This window comes from Bubalus bubalis, chromosome 2, assembly GCF_019923935.1.
Source record: "Bubalus bubalis isolate 160015118507 breed Murrah chromosome 2, NDDB_SH_1, whole genome shotgun sequence".
NCBI classification, from domain to species: Eukaryota; Metazoa; Chordata; class Mammalia; order Artiodactyla; family Bovidae; genus Bubalus; species Bubalus bubalis.
In genome coordinates, this window is record NC_059158.1 from 99,201,869 (window position 1) to 99,224,433 (window position 22,565).

At 42.1% G+C, this 22,565-nt stretch overlaps 1 protein-coding gene across 5 annotated transcripts in view; it reads right to left on the reverse strand.

The window, feature by feature from the left end:
• Positions 1-22,565, reverse strand: part of LYPD6B (LY6/PLAUR domain containing 6B) — a 243,589-nt gene that overhangs the window by 178,531 nt on the left and 42,493 nt on the right. The gene's annotated exons all lie outside the window — the stretch shown is intronic.

The window sequence follows — 22,565 nt, forward strand, 5'->3', positions numbered from 1 at the left end:
CGGGAAGATCCCCTGGAGAAGGAAATGGCAACCCACTCCAGTATTCTTGCCTGGAAAATCCCATGGACAGAGAAGCCTGGTAGGCTACAGTCCATGGGGTCGCAAAGAGTCAGACACGACTAAGCAACTTCACTTTCACTATGCTATTTTAGTACCTTAGGTTGGTTATATGAATTCATCCTTTGAAGGACATAAATCTCTGAAACATAAAGTTCTTTTTCTCAGGATATTACCTGTTATTATTAATTTAACATCTTATGATGACACAAAATCTTCACCACAACGGAACAATGAGAATATATGGAGAGAAGAACCACAAATTCCCTGGCCCTTCCAATATACATATCAGTGCAGACTCACAGATTTTCTGTTGACAGAATAGGTCATCTCCACCCCCACCACACACCGTTAGGTGCCTTTTGTGGAGGAAGAAAGTGAGGTAGGATATGTGCATAAAGGATCGAGATTTCTGCCCCCACCTATAAAAGAAAAATGTGGTTGGCTGCAACAGTGTTCCAAATATGCACCCATCGGACTTCCCAGGTGGCCCAGGGGTTAAGAATCAGACAGCCAATGCAGGGGACATGGGTTCCATCCCTGGCCCGAGAAGATTTCACCTGCCCCGGGGCAACTAAGCACAAGCACCACAACTACTGAGCCCAATGCTGTAGCCTGTGTTCTGCACCAAGAGAAGCCACAGCAATGAGAAGCCTACGCACCAACCTAGAGAGCAGCCCCCACTCACCACGACTAGAGACAGCCCACATGCAGCAACAAAGACCCAGTGTAGCCAAAATAAAAATTAAAATTTTTTTTAAAAATATGCACTCATCTAGCCTCTGTACAATTAAGCAATTTTGGTTTTTCAATAGATTTATTTTTTATTGCTTTATTAAACAACTCAAATATTTGAAACACATATTTTTTTTAATTTTATTTTATTTTTAAACTTTACAATATTGTATTAGTTTTGCCAAATATCGAAATGAATCCGCCACAGGTATACATGTGTTCCCCATCCTGAACCCTCCTCCCTCCTCCCTCCCCATACCCTCCCTCTTGGTCGTCCCAGTGCACCAGCCTCAAGTATCCAGTATCGTGCATCGAACCTGGACTGGCGACTCGTTTCATACATGATATTATACATGTTTCAATGCCATTCTCCCAAATCTCCCCACCCTCTCCCTCTCCCACAGAGTCCATAAGACTGATCTATACATCAGTGTCTCTTTTGCTGTCTCATACACAGGGTTATTGTTACCATCTTTCTAAATTCCATATATATGCATTAGTATACTGTATTGGCGTTTTTCTTTCTGGCTTACTTCACTCTGTATAATAGGCTCCAGTTTCATCCACCTCATTAGAACGGATTCAAATGTATTCTTTTTAATGGCTGAGTAATACTCCATTGTGTATATGTACCACAGCTTTCTTATCCATTCATCTGCTGATGGGCATCTAGGTTGCTTCCATGTCCTGGCTATTATAAACAGTGCTGCGATGAACATTGGGGTACACGTGTCTCTTTCCCTTCTGGTTTCCTCAGTGTGTATGCCCAGCAGTGGGATTGCTGGATCATAAGGCAGGTCTATTTCCAGTTTTTTAAGGAATCTCCACACTGTTCTCCATAGTGGTTATACTAGTTTGCATTCCCACCAACAGTGTAAGAGGGTTCCCTTTTCTCCACACCCTCTCCAGCATTTATTATTTGTAGACTTTTGGATCACAGCCATTCTGACTGGTGTGAAATAGTACCTCATAGTGGTTTTGATTTGCATTTCTCTGATAATGAGTGATGTTGAGCATCTTTTCATGTGTTTGTTAGCCATCTGTATGTCTTCTTTGGAGAAATGTCTGTTTAGTTCTTTGGCCCATTTTTTGATTGGGTCATTTATTTTTCTGGAGTTGAGCTGTAGGAGTTGCTTGTATATTTTTGAGATGAGTTGTTTGTCAGTTGCTTCATTTGCTATTATTTTCTCCCATTCTGAAGGCTGCCTTTTCACCTTGCTAATAGTTTCCTTTGTTGTGCAGAAGCTTTTAAGGTTAATTAGGTCCCATTTGTTTATTTTTGCTTTTATTTCCAATATTCTTGGAGGTGGGTCATAGAGGATCCTGCTGTGATGTACGTTGGAGAGTGTTTTGCCTATGTTCTCCTCTAGGAGTTTTATAGTTTCTGGTCTTAGGTTTAGATCTTTAATCCATTTTGAGTTTATTTTTGTGTATGGTGTTAGAAAGTGTTCTAGTTTCATTCTTTTACAAGTGGTTGACCAGTTTTCCCAGCACCACTTGTTAAAGAGATTGTCTTTAATCCATTGTATATTCTTGCCTCCTTTGTCAAAGATAAGGTGTCCATATGTGCGTGGATTTATCTCTGGGCTTTCTATTTTGTTCCATTGATCAATATTTCTGTCTTTGTGCCAGTACCATACTGTCTTGATAACTGTGGCTTTGTAATAGAGCCTGAAGTCAGGTAGATTGATTCCTCCAGTTCTATTCTTCTTTCTCAAGATAGCTTTGGCTATTCGAGGTTTTTTGTATTTCCATACAAATTTTGAAATTATTTGTTCTAGCTCTGTGAAGAATACCGTTGGTAGCTTGATAGGGATTGCATTGAATCTATAAATTGCTTTGGGTAGTATACTCATTTTCACTATACTGATTCTTCCAATCCATGAACATGGTATATTTCTCCATCTATACAGGCCAATATCAATGATGAACATAGATGCAAAAATCCTTAACAAAATTCTAGCAATCAGAATCCAACAACACATTAGAAAGATCATACACCATGACCAAATGGGCTTTATCCCAGGGATGCAAGGATTCTTCAATATCCGCAAATCAATCAGTGTAATACACCACATTAACAAATTGAAAAATAAAAACCATATGATTATCTCAATAGATGCAGAGAAAGCCTTTGACAAAATTCAACATCCATTTATGATAAAAACTCTCCAGAAAGCAGGAATAGATGGAACATACCTCAACATAATAAAAGCTATATATGACAAACCCACAGCAAACATTATCCTCAATGGTGAAAAATTGAAAGCATTTCCTCTAAAGTCAGGAACAAGACAAGGGTGCCCACTTTCACCATTACTATTCAACATAGTTTTGGAAGTTTTGGCCACAGCAATCAGAGCAGAAAAAGAAATAAAAAGAATCCAAATTGGAAAAGAAGAAGTAAAACTCTCACTATTTGCAGATGATATGATCCTCTACATAGAAAACCCTAAAGACTCCACCAGAAAATTACTAGAACTAATCAATGATTATAGTAAAGTTGCAGGATATAAAATCAACACACAGAAATCCCTTGCATTCCTATACACTAATAATGAGAAAACAGAAAGAGAAATTAAAGAAACAATTCCATTCACCATTGCAACAGAAAGAATAAATACTTAGGAATATATCTACCTAAAGAAACTAAAGACCTATATATAGAAAACTATAAAACACTGGTGAAAGAAATCAAAGAGGACACTAATAGATGGAGAAACACATATTTTAAAAGTATTAGAAGCTGCAGGACAGGCAAGACTGCACAGCAACAATTAAAAACTAACCAAAAAAAAAGGAACTGTTAATAAACAGCAGAAGTTAATTTAGTTCCTCTATACTTATGCAAAATGATTCTTTCCTTAAATGTTCTACTCTATCTAGTGAAGTATAATATATCCAAACCATAAATACATACAATATGGATGGTCACATGGGAAAAATATTAACATCAGATTTACCTATTTTAATTATCTTATAGAACCAGTTGTTTCTATCTAGTATAAAAAGGTATAGAAGAAAACAGTACTGATCAAAGAGCTTAGCTATGACATAGAGGATTGGCAAATGCACAGCATGAATGTCCCCAATCTTCCCTCTAGAACCTGTATAAACACCCCAGCAATTACCCTGGAATTCAGACACAGCCTCACCATCCTCAATGCAGCTTGACAATTAGCCACTTTCAACCTATAATAAAATACATTAACCAACTCCAAGTTGGATTACTATTAGATTTACATACAACGGAAGGTGAACTAATGGACTATAATGCTCTCTATTTTTGTTGTGCATCATGCCAAATAACTATCTCAATATTAAAAATAACATTCATAGGATCATGAAATGCACACAAATACCCTTATAACATGGTGGGCACTATACTACCTGCATTAATTGTATCTTTTGATCCTTATTATGTTAGAAACTGTTATTATCCTCATTTTAAGGAGAGGAAACAGCCTTTGAGAGGGTAAACAACTCTAAAAACACCCAGGAAGTATGTCGTAGGTCTGTTCAGTTCTCACTCCTAAAACTGTGCTCTTAACCACCACACTATAATGTTTCTCCATGTCTTTTCAAAGGCTCAAACTGTCTATTTGATGTGACTAACTTTCTTTCAATAGGAGAATATCACAGTCTTCATCTTTCTGTGCCAGCCCTGACCGTTTATGACTACCATGAAAATCTGCTAAATTGTCAACTCCACTACACTTTGAATAACCACTGCATATGGTCCTAAACATCAAAGGTTCAATTTATAACTTACTAATATTCACGCACTGTGCAAAACGGAACACTGCTTAAAAAAATTCTTCCACCTAGAAGACAAATTTTTAAGAGGGACGTGTGTGGTCGAGCTGACCACAGTGATCATGGTCTTATGCTGTAAATAGGGGGATGGGCACCACCAGCAAGCAGCAGGAGAGAAGACAAGGCAGCTGAGATTTGCTCCTGGACATCAGGATTTTCCAAGGAATCAATGATCCAAAGAAGAAATTCTCAAACTGAAAAGATGACATGCTCACATAATTAGAACTGGAAACTAAAATATCAGCTTTCAATAAAAGAACACTTGTTAATGTATATGTTCATACTTTACTCCCCTGCCAGGTTTACCATGTTCTGGGATGCTATAATCTAGTTTACACTGAACACAGACCACAGATAATTAGAAAAATGTCTCCAAGTGACCTTGGTCCTAAGCATTTCAAACAAAACCTCTGCATCATATGGTTAGTCTGTTTCCTAGACGTCATACAAGGTTCTAGAAGCTACCCACCATCACAAAGAAGCATGATCCCAGGAGACACCTGACACCAAATTAAACATAATAATTCCAAAGGCGGAGAGTAGGGAGGGGACTTGGGGACAAGGATATTTCGACCCTGTTCTAATGAGACCAAACATGGAAGGAAGACGGCAGGGGCCAGAAGCCACAGCATTAAATTATTTACCTAGAAACAGTGCGGAGAAGGCAATGCCACCCCCACTCCAGTACTCTTGCCTGGGAAATCCCATGGACGGAAGAGCCTGGGAGGCTGCAGTCCATGGGGTCGCTAAGAGTCGGACACGACTGAGCAACTTCACTTTCACATTTCACTTTCATGCATTGGAGAAGGAAATGGCAACCCACTCCAGTGTTCTTGCCTGGAGAATCCCAGGGACGGGGGAGCCTGGTGGGCTGCCGTCTATGGGGTCACACAGAGTCGGACACGACTGAAGTGACTTAGCAGCAGCAGCAGCAGAAACAGTGGCTTCTGGACAAGTGAAATGACTGTGGCAAGTCATGGTGGTGCAGCTTTGCAATCCTGCCAACAGCACAGTAGTTCTCCAACTCTACCTGCCTGAGAATTTCCTGATTCATGTGTTTAAAATGCATGTTCCCAGGCCCTATTTCCAAAGACACTGAGGCACTAGATACAGTGTAGTGCCCATGATGAGCACATTTAAGGCACCACATGTGATTCTGATAAAGGTGGCACCAGATCAAAAGACTATAGAACCTCCTTTGGGCCCAAGGTTCCATTTCTGACAGCTGCCACCACGTGACTTTGAAGATGTGTTAGTGAGTGAGCAAACTGCAGCAAGACTTGCACAGGTACGAAGTACTTGTACAACAATGTACATCTGCTCAGAGAAGTATATTAAGAGTGTTACAGAGTCTATCATGACTGATTTCTCCTTTCCTTACAAACCTAAAACTTGAATACAGAGTAAGAGATGCAGACATAAAGGAAAGCATCAGCTAAGTACTTTCCTCCACTAAACTCACTTATTGTAGATGACTGTGGTCTTGTTCTTATTTCTGGTATTTTTTGTTGGGAGAAGGGAAAAGGACAAGTTGCACACTAAAGCAGCATCCAGGAAGCTTGCTTTTAAATTACAAATATATTGATGATTTTTAATATTCACATCAAATATTAGGATGTGTTTCTATATCTACTGTTATGGGATATAACATTCATATATGAATTCATAGGTTGAAGTCCGAACCCCCAGTCCCTCAGAATGTGACTGTATTTAGAAATACGGTCTTTAAAGAGGTAATTAAGTTAAAACAAGGACTTCCCTGGTGGCTCAGACAGTAAAGCGTCTGCCTACAATGTGGGAGACCCGGGTTCGATCCCTGGGTTGGGAAGATCCCCTGGAGAAGGAAATGGAAACCCACTCAAGTACTCTTGTCTGGAAAGTCCCATGGACAGAGGAGTCTGGTAGACTACAGTCCATGGGGCCTCAGAGTTGGACACGACTGAGCGACTTCACTTCGCTTAAGTTAAAACAAGATCATCAGGGTAGGTGTTAATCCAGTATAACTGGTGTCTTTTTAAGAGGAGGAAATTTAAACACAGACACAGAAGATGACATAAAGACACAGGGAGAAGGCGGCCACCTGCAAGTCATGGAGAGAGGTCTCAGAAGAACCCTGGGTAGGTATTCACTCCGCTCAACCTGTAGTACTTTGTGATGGCAGGCTTCACAAGCTAATACACATACCTGTATAACAGCAAGGCAATCCTATCTCAACCAATACCTTCCTTAGGACAGGGTACTTGCCCTAGTTCTGAAAGGAGGCCAGCCATGGTCAGAGTCAACACTCTAAGAAAAAGGGGAGAGAGAAAGTAGAGCCAGATTCTCAACAAGTTATCACTTTGTGATACCCTGACGCACATGGTACCACTACTGCTCACTTCCTGTGACTCCTCTTCCCCTCCTGGGTCTGGAGGAGCCAAGTGGGGAGGGAAGGGCTGTGAACAAAGAAGTTCAGTATCCACAAACCCCAAACTAACTTGCCTCATCCTTGCCTCTCTTGTTAGGGAGAGACCTGATGGCTCCTTTCCATTTTCTAGATGGAGCCTCCTCTGGTGTTACAATCATTAAATATACCCACACATGGGCAGACTGTTTAACACTGGAGAAGTGTTTATGTGTATGGAGGTGGGGGAGTATATTCTGGAAACATTTCATTTTGGAAGAAAAATGAGCTACATTCCACCCTCATCAAAACACCTCCCCTAAGGTGCATCTGTGCATTCAAAAGGCCCAGACCTCCATCTGAGCACAGCTCCTTGGCAACCTCCTGGACTTTGATGGAGCTGTTTTTAATGGGCCTTTCTCTGGCTGCCTGCAGTAACCCAGAGGCCCTGATGGTCTAACTTTATGCTTTCAGCGATTCCAGTCCTCACTGATGAACCTTCTGGACAGCACTACCTTCTTACCCTCTCTCACTCGTCTTTGGTCATTCTTCCACGTTAGTGACAGAAAAGTTGGAGAAAGGATAATGCTTCAAATCAGAAAAAAAGCTTCAGTTACCATAACGTAAGAGTTACTAGATGAATGGCTCACTGTCCTCCCTGCTCTAGCAATATTCAGCATCAAATCCCTTCTTAGGCTCTACAGTTTTAGAACCACCCCAAACAGAGCTGGTTCATAAAGACAACTAACGTCCTCCCACCTGACAAATCCACCCCCATCGCTGGAGCATCCTAAATCCTCTGAACATAACCAACTGTTAAGCCAGTTGCCTGAAGTTAAGAAACTAAACCACAACACTATCATTCTTACACAAGCAGAACTTGTCAACTAACAACCTCAATTTCCCATTAACCTTTCAACATGAAGGTCATCCAGAGGATCAAAAAGAATGGCCATCAGAAATCCACAAATCTATAGTGATACTCAGGGAAATGGTGAGTAAGGAAAACTCGTTACAGCTGAACGCCTGCAGCTCAATATAGAGCAACAAAATAGAAAGAACAAAAGAATACCAAGTCTCCATTTAGTGTTAATACTTTCAGTGTAACCGCTGGTTGAGGCAGGGATCAAAAGAAGGTAAAAATTTGGTTTAAAATTTTTTAGGAAACAGGATGTTTGCCAAAACTCAGCCCACAAATTCCAATTACAAAGGAAAATACACTTTTCTGGTGGAAAGACCCAGCAGTCACCAGCTCTGCATCAGTAATACAGTTATGTGATATGAAACTCACAGCATCACCTATGAAATAGTTCTGGTGACTGTTTGCTATAGACTGAATGTCTCCTCCTCAGGGTGATGGTTTTTGGATGTGGGGCCTTTGGGAGATGATTAGACCACGAGGGCACAGCTCTCATCAGTGGGATTAGTGCCCTTCCAAAAGGGACCCTTCAGAGTTCACTGCCCCTTCTTCCATGTAGGGTACAAGCAGGCCTATTGCAACCCAGAAGGGGACCCCCACCCAACCATGGGGGCACCCTGATCTCAGACTTCCAGCCTCCAGATCTGTGAGAAATTTCTGTTGTTTATAAGCCACTCAGTCTACAGTATTTTTGTTAGAGCAACCTAACTCCAGTATTGTTGCCTGGGAAATCCCATGGACAGAGGAGCATGGTGGGCTACAGTCCATGGGGTCGCAGAATCAGACACAAGTGATTTAGCATGCAAGTGGACTAAGATAATGTTTAACCTGAAATCTACTCACACTTTTAAAACTAACTTCCAGTTTACAAGAAATACACACCCTGTGTTTGTGTGTGTGTGTGTATGCTCAGTTGTGTCTGACTCTGTGACCCCATGGACTATAGTCTGCCAGGCTGCTCTGTTCATGGGATTTCCCAGGCAAGAACACTGGAGTGAGTTGACATTTCCTTCTCCCAGGGATCTTCCCAATCCAGGCATCTCCTGTGTCTCCTGAATTGGCAGGCAGATTCTTTACCACTGTGCCACCTATATATACACATTAAAGAATAAGTACATGATACATGAGGAAACCATCAAGAAACCCATAATATGGGACATTCTCCCCCTAGACTCCCTAAAACATTAAAGGAGGAGGTGTAGAGATTGTTTAAAAAAGATATAAGCAAATGTAACTCATAAACCTTGATTAGATCCTAATGTCGAAAAAACACTAAGACATTTTTCAAATAAACACAGAAATTTGAAAATATTGGATATTTGATGGCAAAAACAATCACTGTTCATTTTCTTAGGCATTCTATTGTACTATTCGGAGAAGGCAATGGCACCCCACTCCAGTACTCTTGCCTGGAAAATCCCATGGACGGAGGAGCCTGGTAGGCTGCAGTCCATGGGGTCGCTGCAAGTCAGACATGACTGAGCGACTTCACTTTCACTTTTCACTTTCATGCATTGGAGAAGGAAATGGCAACCCACTCCAGTGTTCTTGCCTGGAGAGTCCCAGGGACAGGGGACCCTGGTGGGCTGCCGTCTCTGGGGTCGCACAGAGTCGGACATGACTGAAGGGACTTAGCATTGTACTATTGGAAGGAAGGAGAAATGTCCCTATTTTTAGGAGATGCATTCTGAAGTTTTCAGGGGTGAGATGTTCTAATGTCTGAAACTTAACAGAAGAGAAGATAGAGGAAAATACTGTTTGTGGGGCAGCATACTGGCAGGGAACACATGAAGCTCTTCCTTTTTTAAGAGAACTGCTCTGCAGTCATGCCCTACAGAGCCACGTGACCCCCACTCAAGGGCGTTTGGTCCAGCGCCTCCAAACTCTGGCCTGGGGACCTGAGTTCTGCAGCCGCTTTCTCATCTGATGGCCGGAGCCTCTGCTCTGTGTGCTGGCACTGGCTTTCCTTTTGGAGGTGCAGCTGGGAGCACACAGGCAGCCAGTGAGAATGCTGTTCCACACCCTGAACTCCTTATTTCCTACAGGCAGTGAGGCAGAAAGGGAGGCCTGAGTTATGGCTGAACCCAGCCAAGTTCAGCTAACAGGCTTTTCCGGCCGCCTAACAAGCTGATAATGATTAACCACACAACAGAATCCAGCTAGTATGGTCCCTCAGCTGGCACAAGAAAAGGGCCAAATAATTGCCAATAACTGTTAAAACAACCACAGTTCTTGAGTACTTACTTAGTGCCAGACACCAAGTGCCTTATGTACCCTAATGTGTAAAAAGACCTACAAACACCGAGTAAGTTAGGCAGGCATTCAGATCTTGGAGGTCAGCAGCTGAATCACATGAACATGGACAAAAACAGGAAGGATGGCCAACGGTTAGTGACGGACTCTAATATTTAACCGCCTGGTAACTACACGGAAGGCAGTATATTTTATTAATAAGAAGGAATCCTGGACTATAATGCAGCCATTAGAATTGAAGAAGAGCAGAATACAGCATGCCAAAACAGGGCCACAGGGGTTCAGGACACGTCACCCCGAAGATGTCACTTGGGTATATTGATTATCTTGAGCTGTAGGCACTGGGAGAAGAGAAAATGCACAGAGACGTTTCCTCCAACTCCCTTATCTGCCTAAAGAAAGAGCTTCCAAAACCAATTCTGCTGCTGCTAAGTCACTTCAGTCGTGTCCGACTCTGTGCGACCCCATAGACGGCAGCCCACCAGGCTCCCCTGTCCCTGGGATTCTCCAGGCAAGAACACTGGAGTGGGCTGCCATTTCCTTCTCCAATGCATGAAAGTGAAAAGTGAAAGTGAAGTCGCTCAGTCGTGTCTGACTCTTAGCGACCCCATGGACTGCAGCCTACTAGGCTCCTCCATCCATGGGATTTTCCAGGCATCAGTTCCTTCCCTAGAAGTTCCAACAACTGGGGAAGATTGACTTATCACTGGATAGGAGACTGGAAGTTAACACAAACTTCATCCCAAACTCTCATACCTCCCATCTACTCTTCAAGGCCCCTTTCATTCTTCCTAAAAAGCACTCACTCTCCACTAAGAGCTTAGATCTCTCTCCCTTTTTCCTATGAAGATGGTCTAATCCTGAATTCTTTGCCACCTGAGGGAGTTACTAAATTTTCCCTTGTATCACCCATATATATATGAGGGACACATGTTAACTTGTTTTTCTCTTGTTAACCTATCTTTTATATACAGGGGTCTCAGAACTGAAGGAAAATTCTTCTTCCTCCCCTACAGAATAAATGGGAACTACAGGCAACAACATGGATGAAATCTCATATAATGATCACAAGAAGCCAGACACTAAAAGAGTATATAATGTGGCTATATACCGATATGATTTATTTGTATAATTTATTCATTTAAAATTTAATTTTTAAAATATATTTATGTATATATAATGAAATTCAAACCAAGCAAAAATAACTAATGCTGTTAGAATTCAGAATAGTGGTGACTTTCTTTTTCTCTTTCTCATAACTTTTTTAAGTTTATTTATTTTTAATTATGGGATAATTAACTTACAATATTGTGTTTGTTTCTGCCATACATCAGCATGAATCAGCCATAGGTTCATAGGACCCCCTTGTGAACCTCCCTTCCACCTCCCACCCCACCCCATCCCTAGAGGTAGTCCCAGAGCACTGGGTTGAGCGCCCTGTGTCATATAGCAAGTTTTCACTGGCTTTTCCACCATATGGTAACCTGTTACCATATGTAACAGTGGTAACTTTTGAAGAGAACAGTAACTAGGAAGGGGCACCATGGGCAAGGGCTGTCACTAGAGGCTGGTGAGCTTCTATTTCTTCATATGGGTGCCGGTTACATAGAAATGTTCTGCATGTGAAAATCCACTGAACCGCATTCTTCTGTGTGTACTTTCCATATGTATGTTAGACTTCAAAAGTTTAAAAATGTGAAAATGATTAACCACAATGAGACATCACCTCACATCTGTTAGATGTAAGGCTATTATAAAAGAAAAAAGAAAAGAAATGAAATGATGCAACAAGTGTTGGAGAAGATTTGGAGAGAAGGGAGCCCTCCTCCAACACTGGTTGGAATGTAAATTTGTGCAGCCACTATGGAAAACAAAATGGAGGTTCCTCAAAAAATTTAAAATAGAACTACTGTACATTCAGCAATTCCATTCTGGGTATATACCCATATCCCAAGTAAGTGAAATTGCTATCTCAAAGAGATACCAACACTAACCCCCATGTTAAATTCAGCATTATTAACAACAGCCAAGATATGAAAGTGAAAGGCACTCAGTCGTGTCCAACTCTTTGTAACCCCATGGACTATACAGTCCATAAAATTCACCAGGCCAGAATACTGGAGTGGGTAACCTTTCCCTTCTCCAGGATATCTTCCCAACCCAGGGATTGAACACAGGTCTCCCGCATTGCAGGCGGATTCTTTACCAGCTGAGCCACAAAGGAAGCCCAAGAGTACTGGAGTGGATAGCCTATCCCTTCTCCAGCAGATCTTCCTGACCCAGGAATCAAACCAGGGTCTCCTGCATGGCAGGTGGATTTTTTACCAACTGAGCTATCAGAGAAGCTTAGTAACTCCCCCAGGTGGCAAAGAATTCAGGATTAGACCATCTTCATAGGAAAAAGGGAGAGAGATCTAAGCTCTTAGTGGAGAGGGAGTGCTTTTTAGGAAGAATGAAAGGGGCCTTGAAGAGTAGATGGGAGGTATGAGAGTTTGGGATGAAGTTTGGGTTGACTTTCAGTCTCCTATCCAGTGATAAGTCAATCTTCCCCAGTTGTTAAAACTTGTGGGGAAGAGATTGATGACAGTTGAATTGGTTCTGAGTCTTCCCTGGTGGCTGAGAGGATAAGGCATTTGCCTGCAATGCAGGAGACCTGCATTCGATCCCTGGGTCGGGAAGATCCCCTAGAAAAGGAAATGGCAATCCACTCCAGTACTCATGCCTGGAAAATCCCATGGACGGAGAAGCCTGGTAGGCTACAGTTCGTAGGGTCACAAAGAGTCAGACACGACTGAGCGACTTCCTTTTCACTTTCTTTCAAGGTAAAAAAATAACCTATGTGGTCACTGATGGATGAATGGACAAAGAAAATGTGAAATTGTACATATGCAAACACACAAACATATATGTACATCAGTTCAGTTCAGTCAGTCGTGTCCAACTCTTTGTGACCCCATGAATCGCAGCACACCAGGCCTCCCTGTCCATCACCAACTCCTGGAGTTTACTCAAACTCATGTTCATCGAGTTGGTGATGCCATCCAGCCATCTCATTCTCTGTCATCCCCTTCTCCTCCTGCCCTCAATCTTTCCCAGCATCAGGGTCTTTTCCAATGAGTCAACTCTTCGCATGAGGTGGCCAAAGTACTGGAGTCTCAGCTTTAGCATCAGTCCTTCCAATGAAAACCCAGGAATGATCTCCTTTAGAATGGATTGGTTGGATCTCCTTGCAGTCCAAGGGACTCTCAAGAGTCTTCTCCAACACCACAGTTCAAAAGCATCAATTCTTCGGCGCTCAGCCTTCTTCACAGTCCAACTCTCATATCCATACATGACTATTGGAAAAACCATAGCCTTGACTAGATGAACCTTTGTTGGCAAAGTAATATCTCTGCTTTTGAATATGCTGTCTAGGTTGGTCATAACTTCCCTTCCAAGGAGTAAACATCTTTTAATTTCATGGCTGCAATCACCATCTGCAGTGATTTTGGAGCCCAAAAAAATAAAGTCTGACACTGTTTCCACTGTTTCCCCATCTATTTCACATGAAGTGATGGGACCGGATGCCATGATCTTAGTTTTTTGAATGTTGAGCTTTAAGCCAACTTTTTCACTCTCCTCTTTCACTTTCATCAAGAGGCTTTTGAGTTCCTCTTCACTTTCTGCCATAAGGGTGGTGTCATCTGCATATCTGAGGTTATTGATATTTCTCCTGGCAATCTTGATTCCAGCTTGTGCTTCTTCCAGCCCAACTTTTCTCATGATGTACTCTGCATATAAGCTAAATAAGCAGGGTGACAATATACAGCCTTGACATACTCCTTTTCCTATTTGGAACCAGTCTGTTTTTTCATGTCCAGTTCTAACTGTTGCTTCCTGACCTGCATATAGGTTTCTCAAGAGGCTGGTCAGATGGTCAGGTATTCCCATCTCTTTCAGAATTTTCCACAGTTTATTGTGATCCACACACTCAAAGGACTTCCCTGATGGCTCAGAGGGTAAAGTGTCTGTCTGCAATGCAGGAGACCCAGGTTCAATCCCTGGGTGGGGAAGATCCCCTGGAGAAGGAAATGGCAACGCACTCCAGTACTATTGCCTGGAAAATCCCATGGATGGAGGAGCCTGGTAGGCTACAGTCCATGGGGTCACAAAGAGTAGGACATGACTGAGTGACTTCACTTTCACTTTCACACAGTCAAAGGCTTTGGCATAGTCAATAAAGCAGAAATAGATGTTTTTCTGGAACTCTCTCGCTTTTTCCATGATCCAGCAGATGTTGGCAATTTGGTCTCTGGTTCCTCTGCCTTTTCTAAAACCAGCTTGAACATCTGGAAGTTCACAGTTCACATATTGCTGAAGCCCTGGCTTGGAGAATTTTGAGCATTACTTTACTAGCGTGTGAGATGAGTGCAATTGTGTGGCAGTTTGAGCATTCTTTGGCATTGCCTTTCTGTGGGATTGGAATGAAAACTGACCTTTTCCAGTCCTGTGGCCACTGCTGAGTTTTCCAAATTTGCTGGCATATTGTGTGCAGCACTTTCACAGCATCATCTTTCAGAATTTGAAATAGCTCAACTGGAATTCCATCACCTCCACTAGCTTTGTTCATAGTGATTCTTTCTAAGGCACACTTGACTTCACATTCCAGGTTGTCTGGCTCTGGGTGAGTGATCACACCATCGTGATTATCTTGGTCGTGAAGATCTTTTTTGTACAGTTCTTCTGTGTATTCTTGCCACTTCTTAATATCTTCTGCTTCTGTTAGGTCCATACCATCTCTGTCCTTTATCGAGCCCATCTTTGCATGAAATGTTCCCTTGGTATCTCTAATTTTCTTGAAGAGATCTCTAGTCTTTCCCATTCTGTTGTTTTCCTCTCTTTCTTTGCATTGATTGCTGAAGAAGGCTTTCTTATCTCTCCTAGCTATTCTTTGGAACTCTGCATTCAGATGCTTATATTTTTCCTTTTCTCCTTTGCTTTTCGCTTCTCTTCTTTTCACAGCTATTTGTAAGGCCTCCCCAAACAGCCATTTTGCTTTTTTGCATTTCTTTTCCATGGGGATGGTCTTGATCCCTGTCTCCTGTACAATGTCATGAACCTCAGTCCATAGTTCATCAGGCACTCTATCTATCAGATCTAGTCCCTTAAATCTATTTCTCACTTCCACTGTATAATCATAAGGGATTTGAATTAGGTCATACCTGAATGGTCTAGTGGTTTTCCCTACTTTCTTCAATTTAAGTCTCAATTTGGCAATAAGGAGTTCGTGATCTGAGCCACAGTCAGCTCCCAGTCTTGTTTTTGCCGACTGTATAGAGCTTCTCCATCTTTGGCTGCAAAGAATACAATCAATCTGATTTTGGTGTTGACCATCTGGTGATGTCCATGTATAGAGTCTTCTCTTGTGTTGTTGGAAGAGGGTGTTTGCTATGACCAGTGCATTCTCTTGGCAAAACTCTATTAGCCATTGAGTTAATAGTCATTGAGTTCATTCTGTACTCCAAGGCCAAATCTGCCTGTTACCCCAGGTGTTTCTTGACTTCCTACTTTTGCATTCCAGTCCCCTATAATGAAAAGGACATCTTTTTGGGGTGTTAGTTCTAAAAGGTCTTGTAGGTCTTCATAGAACCATTCAACTTCAGCTTCTTCAGCATTACTGGTTGGGGCATAGGCTTGGATTACTGTGATATTGAATGGTTTGCCTTGGAAATGAACAGAGATCATTCTGCGTTTTTGAGATTGCATCCAAGTACTGCATTTCGGACTCTTGTTGACCATGATGGCTACTCCATTTCTTTTAAGGGATTCCTTCCCACAGTAGTAGATATAATGTTCATCTGAGTTAAATTCACCCATTCCAGTCCCTTTTAGTTCGCTGATTCCTGGAATGTCGACATTCACTCTTGCCATCTCCTGTTTGACCACTTCCAATTTGCCTTGATTCATGGACCTGACATTCCAGGTTCCTATGCAATATTGCTCTTTACAGCATCGGACCTTGCTTCTATCACCAGTCACATCCACACCTGGGTATTGTTTTTGCTTTGGCTCCATCCCTTCATTCTTTGTGGAGTTATTTCTCCAGTGATCTCCAGTAGCATATTGGGCACTTACCGACCTGGGGAGTTCCTCTTTCAGTATCCTATCATTTTGCTTTTTCATACTGTTCATATCTACATACATACATACATACATAATGGCATGTTATCCAGCCACTAAGAAAGAATGAAATTTTGCCATTTGTGACATGGATGGACCTCGAGAGCACTGTGATAAATGAAGTAAGTCAGAGAAAGAAAACCACTGTATTATCTCACTTACATGTGGAATTTAAAAAATAAACAAGCAAGCTGACAGATGCAGACAACAGACCGGCGATTGCCAGAGGTAGGGCAAGAGTGAAATGAGTTCAAGGGAATCAAAAGATAGAAATTTGCAGCAAAAATGTCATAGGGGTGTAGTGTACAGCATGGTGACTATAATTAATAATAGTAAAGGGTATATTTGAAAGTCACTGAAAGTAAATGTTAAAAGTTTCTCATCACAGGAATCAATTCTGGAACTATGTATGGGGACAGATGTTAACCAGACCTACCGTGGTGATCATTTTTGCAATATATACAAAATCATTTTTTATATATTTGCAAATATCAAATCATCATGTTGCACACCTGAAGCTAATATAAAGTTGTATGTCAGTTATATTTTTCATAAACAAATATGAAGACAATTGAATATTCCTATACCAAGAGATCTCTGACTCCTACTTTTGAAACAACCTCAGAAATGGTGTTATATAAAATCACCACTCAAAGAAAGTGAGAGCTCAAGGCGATTAGGAATTAATGTTAAGTCCATGTGTAAGTGAGACAGTTCCTGCATTGCTGTACAAGTAACTGCAGGCATTAGCAAGAACTACTGGGGCTAGGATCAAAGGCCTTTGATCCTTTATTATATCTTCTGTCTGGGATCTGCAAGAAGCCAGGAGACAAACAAGGCCCAGCAGCGTCCTGCCGAAGCCCGCGTGTCCTCATGTGTGCACCGTACCAACGGCAGCCCCTGCACCTCTGCTTGGCAGCTGCTGCACTCAGGGGAGGACCAAGATGCTACTAACATCCTGGCATGAAAATAGGATGAAATGAAAATTTTCACGTAAGTTCACTTCTGTCTGGCCTTTATAAGTAGGGTCCCAATCAGAAAGCAAATCTATGTGTCCCAGGTTGGCATTTTTCCCTAATATATCCGATTCTATAAAAGCAAGAAAGATCTATTACTTCAAACCTCCCAATCCTATCTGCTTCCCTTGTGGCTCAGCTGGTAAAGAATCCACCTGCAATGCTAGAAACCTGGGTTCAATCCCTGGGTTGGGAAGATCCCCTGGAGAAGGGAACAGCTACCCACTCCAGTATTCTTGCCTGGAGAATTCCAAGGACAAAGGAGCCTGGTGGGCTACAGGCCATGGGGTTGCAAAGAGTTGCACGACCACACGACTTTCACTTTCACTTTAAGCTTACCCGTAGTTCAACTGGTAAAGAATCTGCCTGCAATGCAGGAGACCCTGGTTCAATTCTTGGGTCGGGAAGATTTGCTGGAGAAGGGATAGGCTATCCACTCCAGTATTCTTGGGCTTCCTTTGTGGCTCAACTGGTAAAGAATCTACCTGCAATGCGGGAGACCTGCATTCGATCCCTGGGTTGGGAAGATCCCCTAAAGAAGGGAAAGGCTACCAACTCTAGTATTCTGGCCTGGAGAATTCCATAGACTGGATAGTCCATGGGGTCACAAAGAGTAGGACATGACTGAGCAACATTCACCTTTCACTTTCACATACTGGAGGAGGATAGACCTGAATGCAAGTGGCATTGTTATAAAATATATATATATAAAATTCTCCTACACTGTTGACAGGAATGTAAATTGGCACAGACACTGTGAAGAACAGTATGAGATACCTTAAAAAACTCATCAGAGTGCCATATGATCTAGCAATCCCACTCCTGGGCATATATTTGGAGACAAACATGGTCTGAAAGGATGCAGGAATCACAATGTTTATTTCAACACTCTTTACAATAGCCAAGACAAGGAAGCAACCTAAGTGTCCATAGACAGAGGAATGTATAAAGAAGATGTGGTACATATATACAATGGAATATTGCTCAGCCATTACAAAAAATTAAATAATGTCATTTGCAGCAACATATTGCAACATAGAGATCGTCATACTGAGTGAAATCAGACAGAGAAAGAGAAATACCATTTGGTGTTGGAGAAGACTCTTGAGAGTCCCTTGGACCGCAAGGAGATCCAACCAGTCCATTCTAAAGGAGATCAGCCCTGGGATTTCTTTGGAAGGAATGATGCTAAAGCTGAAACTCCAGTACTTTGGCCACCTCATGCAAAGAGTTGACTCATTGGAAAAGACTCTGATGCTGGGAGGGACTGGGTGCAAGAGCAGAAGGGGATGACAGAGGATGAGATGGCTGGATGGCATCACTGACTCGATGGATGTGAGTCTGAGTGAACTCCGGGAGTTGGTGATGGACAGGGAGGCCTGGCGTGCTGCGATTCATGGGGTCGCAAAGAGTCAGACACGACTGAGCGACTGATCTGATCTGATCACTTATATGTGGAATCTAAAAAGAAATGTTACAAATGAACTTATTTATAAAACAGACTCACAGAGAATGAACTTATGGTTACTAGAGGGAAGGGATAGTTAGGGAATTGGGGACTGACATGTACACACTGCTACATTAAAATGGATAACCAATAAGGACCTACTGTATAGCACAGGGAATGCTGCTCAATGTTATGTACTGATAACAACCTAAATGTGAAAAGAATTTGAAAAATAGATATATGTATTGATATGTACGTAACTGAATCACTTTGCTGTACCCCTGAAACTAACACAGCGTTGTTAATCAACTATACTCCAATATAAAAAAGTTTCTTTAAAAAAAGATAAATAAATAGAAAAACTTGGACACATACATGGGGAATGCCATGTAAAGACTGGAGTCACAGTGCCATGAGGAAGTACCATGAGAAGTGCCATGAGAAGCTGGGGAGAGACCTGGAACACATCCTTCCTTAGTGTCCTCCAAGGGAGCATGGACCTGCTGACCCCTCCATCTAAGATTTCCAGCCTCCAGAACTGTGAGCTGTTTAAGGTCCTGAGTCTGGGTTAAGGCTTTGTAGATGAAGAAACAAGTACAGAGAAATAATGCAGAATGTTGTATTGGCCCTCACTGGCCAAGATTAGAATTCAGGAATCAAGGGGAAAGTGATCCAAAAAGTTGTAATAAGTAAAGGCATGAAAAAAATGGTGAACTGTCTTTCCCCAAAGGCTTGCTAACTCCTGTCTGGGAGGGCCGAGGGGGGCTCGTGTGTACAGAGAAAGGGGCCTAACGTGTGTCCCCAAAGGTGCCCCCACCCCTGCAAATCTAAGCCAGCACAGCATACCTGTGCCAAGACTTGTAATTCCCATGGGGGGAATGAATTACTTTTCAAAGGCCTGCATCTGCTAAAAAGAATGTAGGGACTGAAAATGATGCAAGAAAAAAAAGTGAATAGAAATGGCATTTTAATAAGTATTAAGACGTCCAGGGAGCCCAGAAGTTCAGAATCACCTCTGAACTTTCATATAGAATTAATCTACATTGTGTTCCAAAAGTGTCAGTCCAGTAAAGAGCTTGCACAATGGTGTCCATTTCAAATGCAACCACAGAAAATAAAAATGAACCTCTAAAAGCAATCAGTGTTACAGTAGAGTTTATTAATAGATCTCTGGAATGTGCTAGTTATGGCTAAAATTCAAACTACAACAAATATCAGTAATATCTAGATTGTATTTAATAGTAGCTGGAACAATATGGCTAGAGTCAGATTTTATTAAATGGAAAGCCACACATTTAAGAAATATTAATTGAGCATGTGCCACATGCTGGATGCAGTCCACCCATTCAAAGTCAGATCCAGGGGTGAACAAAATAGACACCAGCCCTGTCTAAAAGCCTCACAGATTTTAGAGTGAAGCTCTCAAACTAGAGTTCAGAGTTAACTCACGGTGCTGATATCTGCTGGTCTTTAAAGGAGAAATTTTAATGACAAACATCTTAGAAATTTCTATTTGTTCTTCTGAGTCTTAAAATTAGCCAGACCGCCATCATTTGATGGTGGTCATTGAAGTTAACACCAGAAGCTGGGTTCTGGGCTCCTCTTGGGTACAGTGTATGGACTGGGAGGGGCATTCCCCTTTGTGTGTGCGCCAATTTCAAAAGAGGACCAGTGGGTGGACTGAGAAAACCAGGGTCGCTGATTTACTCTTCACAGGACCAGGTTACTTCAAGAAACTGCACTTATTATCTTGGCTGCATGCGTGCGTGCTAAGTCCCTTCAGTTGTGTCCGACTCTTTGTGACCCCCTGGACTACAGCCCACCAGGTTCATCTGTCCATGGGGATTCTCCAGGCAAGAACACTAGAGTCAGTTGCCATCCCTCCTCCAGGGTATTTTTCTGACCCAGGGATCGAACCTGCGTCTCTTATGTCTCCTGCATTGGCAAGAGGATTCTTTACTACTAGCGCCACCCAGGAAGCCCAATATCTTGGCTGACAAGTCCATATTTTAAATTACTGGTTTACACAAAGGAGTATGCCCTCCAGCAAGCTCAGAGGGGATCTGAGTAAAGCATCGCATGAACAGAGAGGGAAGCAAAGCCAACAGAGATGAAGATCGGGTTATGACAGGAAACAGGCCTCCATCCAGTCATGCTGACATCTTCCCAGGGGAAGTAGAGATGCCAGCACATTCCTCCCACTCTACACATGAGATACCCTGTGGCCTTCAAGGACCCTCCCCTGGCCTGACCTTGTGGTACTCTGACCTGACAGTGTCAGCCCACCAGGCAAACTACGAGTGCTGACAGTCACATCCTCGCGTGAATCCCAGGATTTCCTGCTCCAGTTGAGGACCCAGCAGCTCAGAGCAGCCTCTTTAACAGCCTCTTCAACAGCCTCTTCAGCTCGTCCTGAAGCAGCAACTCAAGTTTTAACCCAAAGCTACCCTGCTGGGACTTCATGCCATTCCAGCTTATCTTCTTCTTCAATGAAATCCAGTCACTTTCAGCCAAATGATTAATTGAAAGCTAGACATCAGTGTGACGAACTTCAGCTTCTACATTATGAAACTTGCATTTTATCCACTAAAAAGACATCCAGAACTTTGAGGCTACAGGCTTACACGCTGTGCTAATGGTGCTGATCTTTCACTGCGGCTCAGAGAAGCTCAAAAACGGAGCAATTATAGTTGCGTGTGTTCATGTGGATGTGCTCAACTCACCGACTTTAAAGAATAAGATACATGAAAAAGGATGAAAACCTGAAAAGCCACTCCCTTCAAAATCACTTTTAAAACCTCCTTTGAGAAGCTGCTCTGGTGACAATCCTGGGGAAATTTGTTTTTAATTATAGTTACCACTCCTTACTATATGTCACATTGTCTTTAAGAAAAATCCAAACATACAGAAATATGATAGTTTCCAAATATAAAGGGGACATATTTTTCAGGGTTCATCTATTATGTCCAGACGGCTATTTAAAAGCATGCCAGAGACCCAAGCCCGTACCTCCCCGTGCTGCTGGAAGTCTGGTAGGTTTCAGTCCCCAGAGCTTCCTGCAGACGTCACTGGGGCTGCTTATGCTCTGGGTACAGCCCCAGCAGGATCTCTCGCCTTATCTTTTCAAAGTTGCAAGGGAATTCGGCAGAATTAGAAATGTCCTGTGGCATTTAACAGAACGCTGGTCACCAAGTAGTCCATGGCCGTCCATGCATTCCAGGCAGCCAGCCACTTAGCCACCTATAGCCAGAGGCACTGACTGTCATCTCCACAAATTGTAAGTGCCTCACATACAGGGTCAGGGGAGCCTGCAAACTGTGTGAATTCTACGTTAGGAATGTGTTACTTCTCCCCACTAAGAATTCCTTCTTTCCCTCTCCTCCCTGTATGACCAGCTCCAACCCCAGCACACCTTAACCTTGACGTGACATTGCTAAGGAATATACAGAAACGCCTTCAGTACCTCAAATTTAAATCATCATAACATCCTCACTAAATAAAGGCAACAAATTTCTGTTCATTTCAACCTTTGCTCTTCTTTAAAAATTAGAAAAAGGATTTTTCCAACACTTGATCAAGTAATATATCCTTATTATGGCCTATTTTTAGATCCAGAATGGTTTTTTTTTTTAACCCCGTAACATATATACAACCATCATCAAACCTCCTTCCTGTCATTTTTCCAAACTATTTTTATCTTGTTTCTTACCTAATTTAGAATATGCCATAATCATTATTTTAGCTGTAAAATATCCCATCCTATGGATATATTAAAATTAA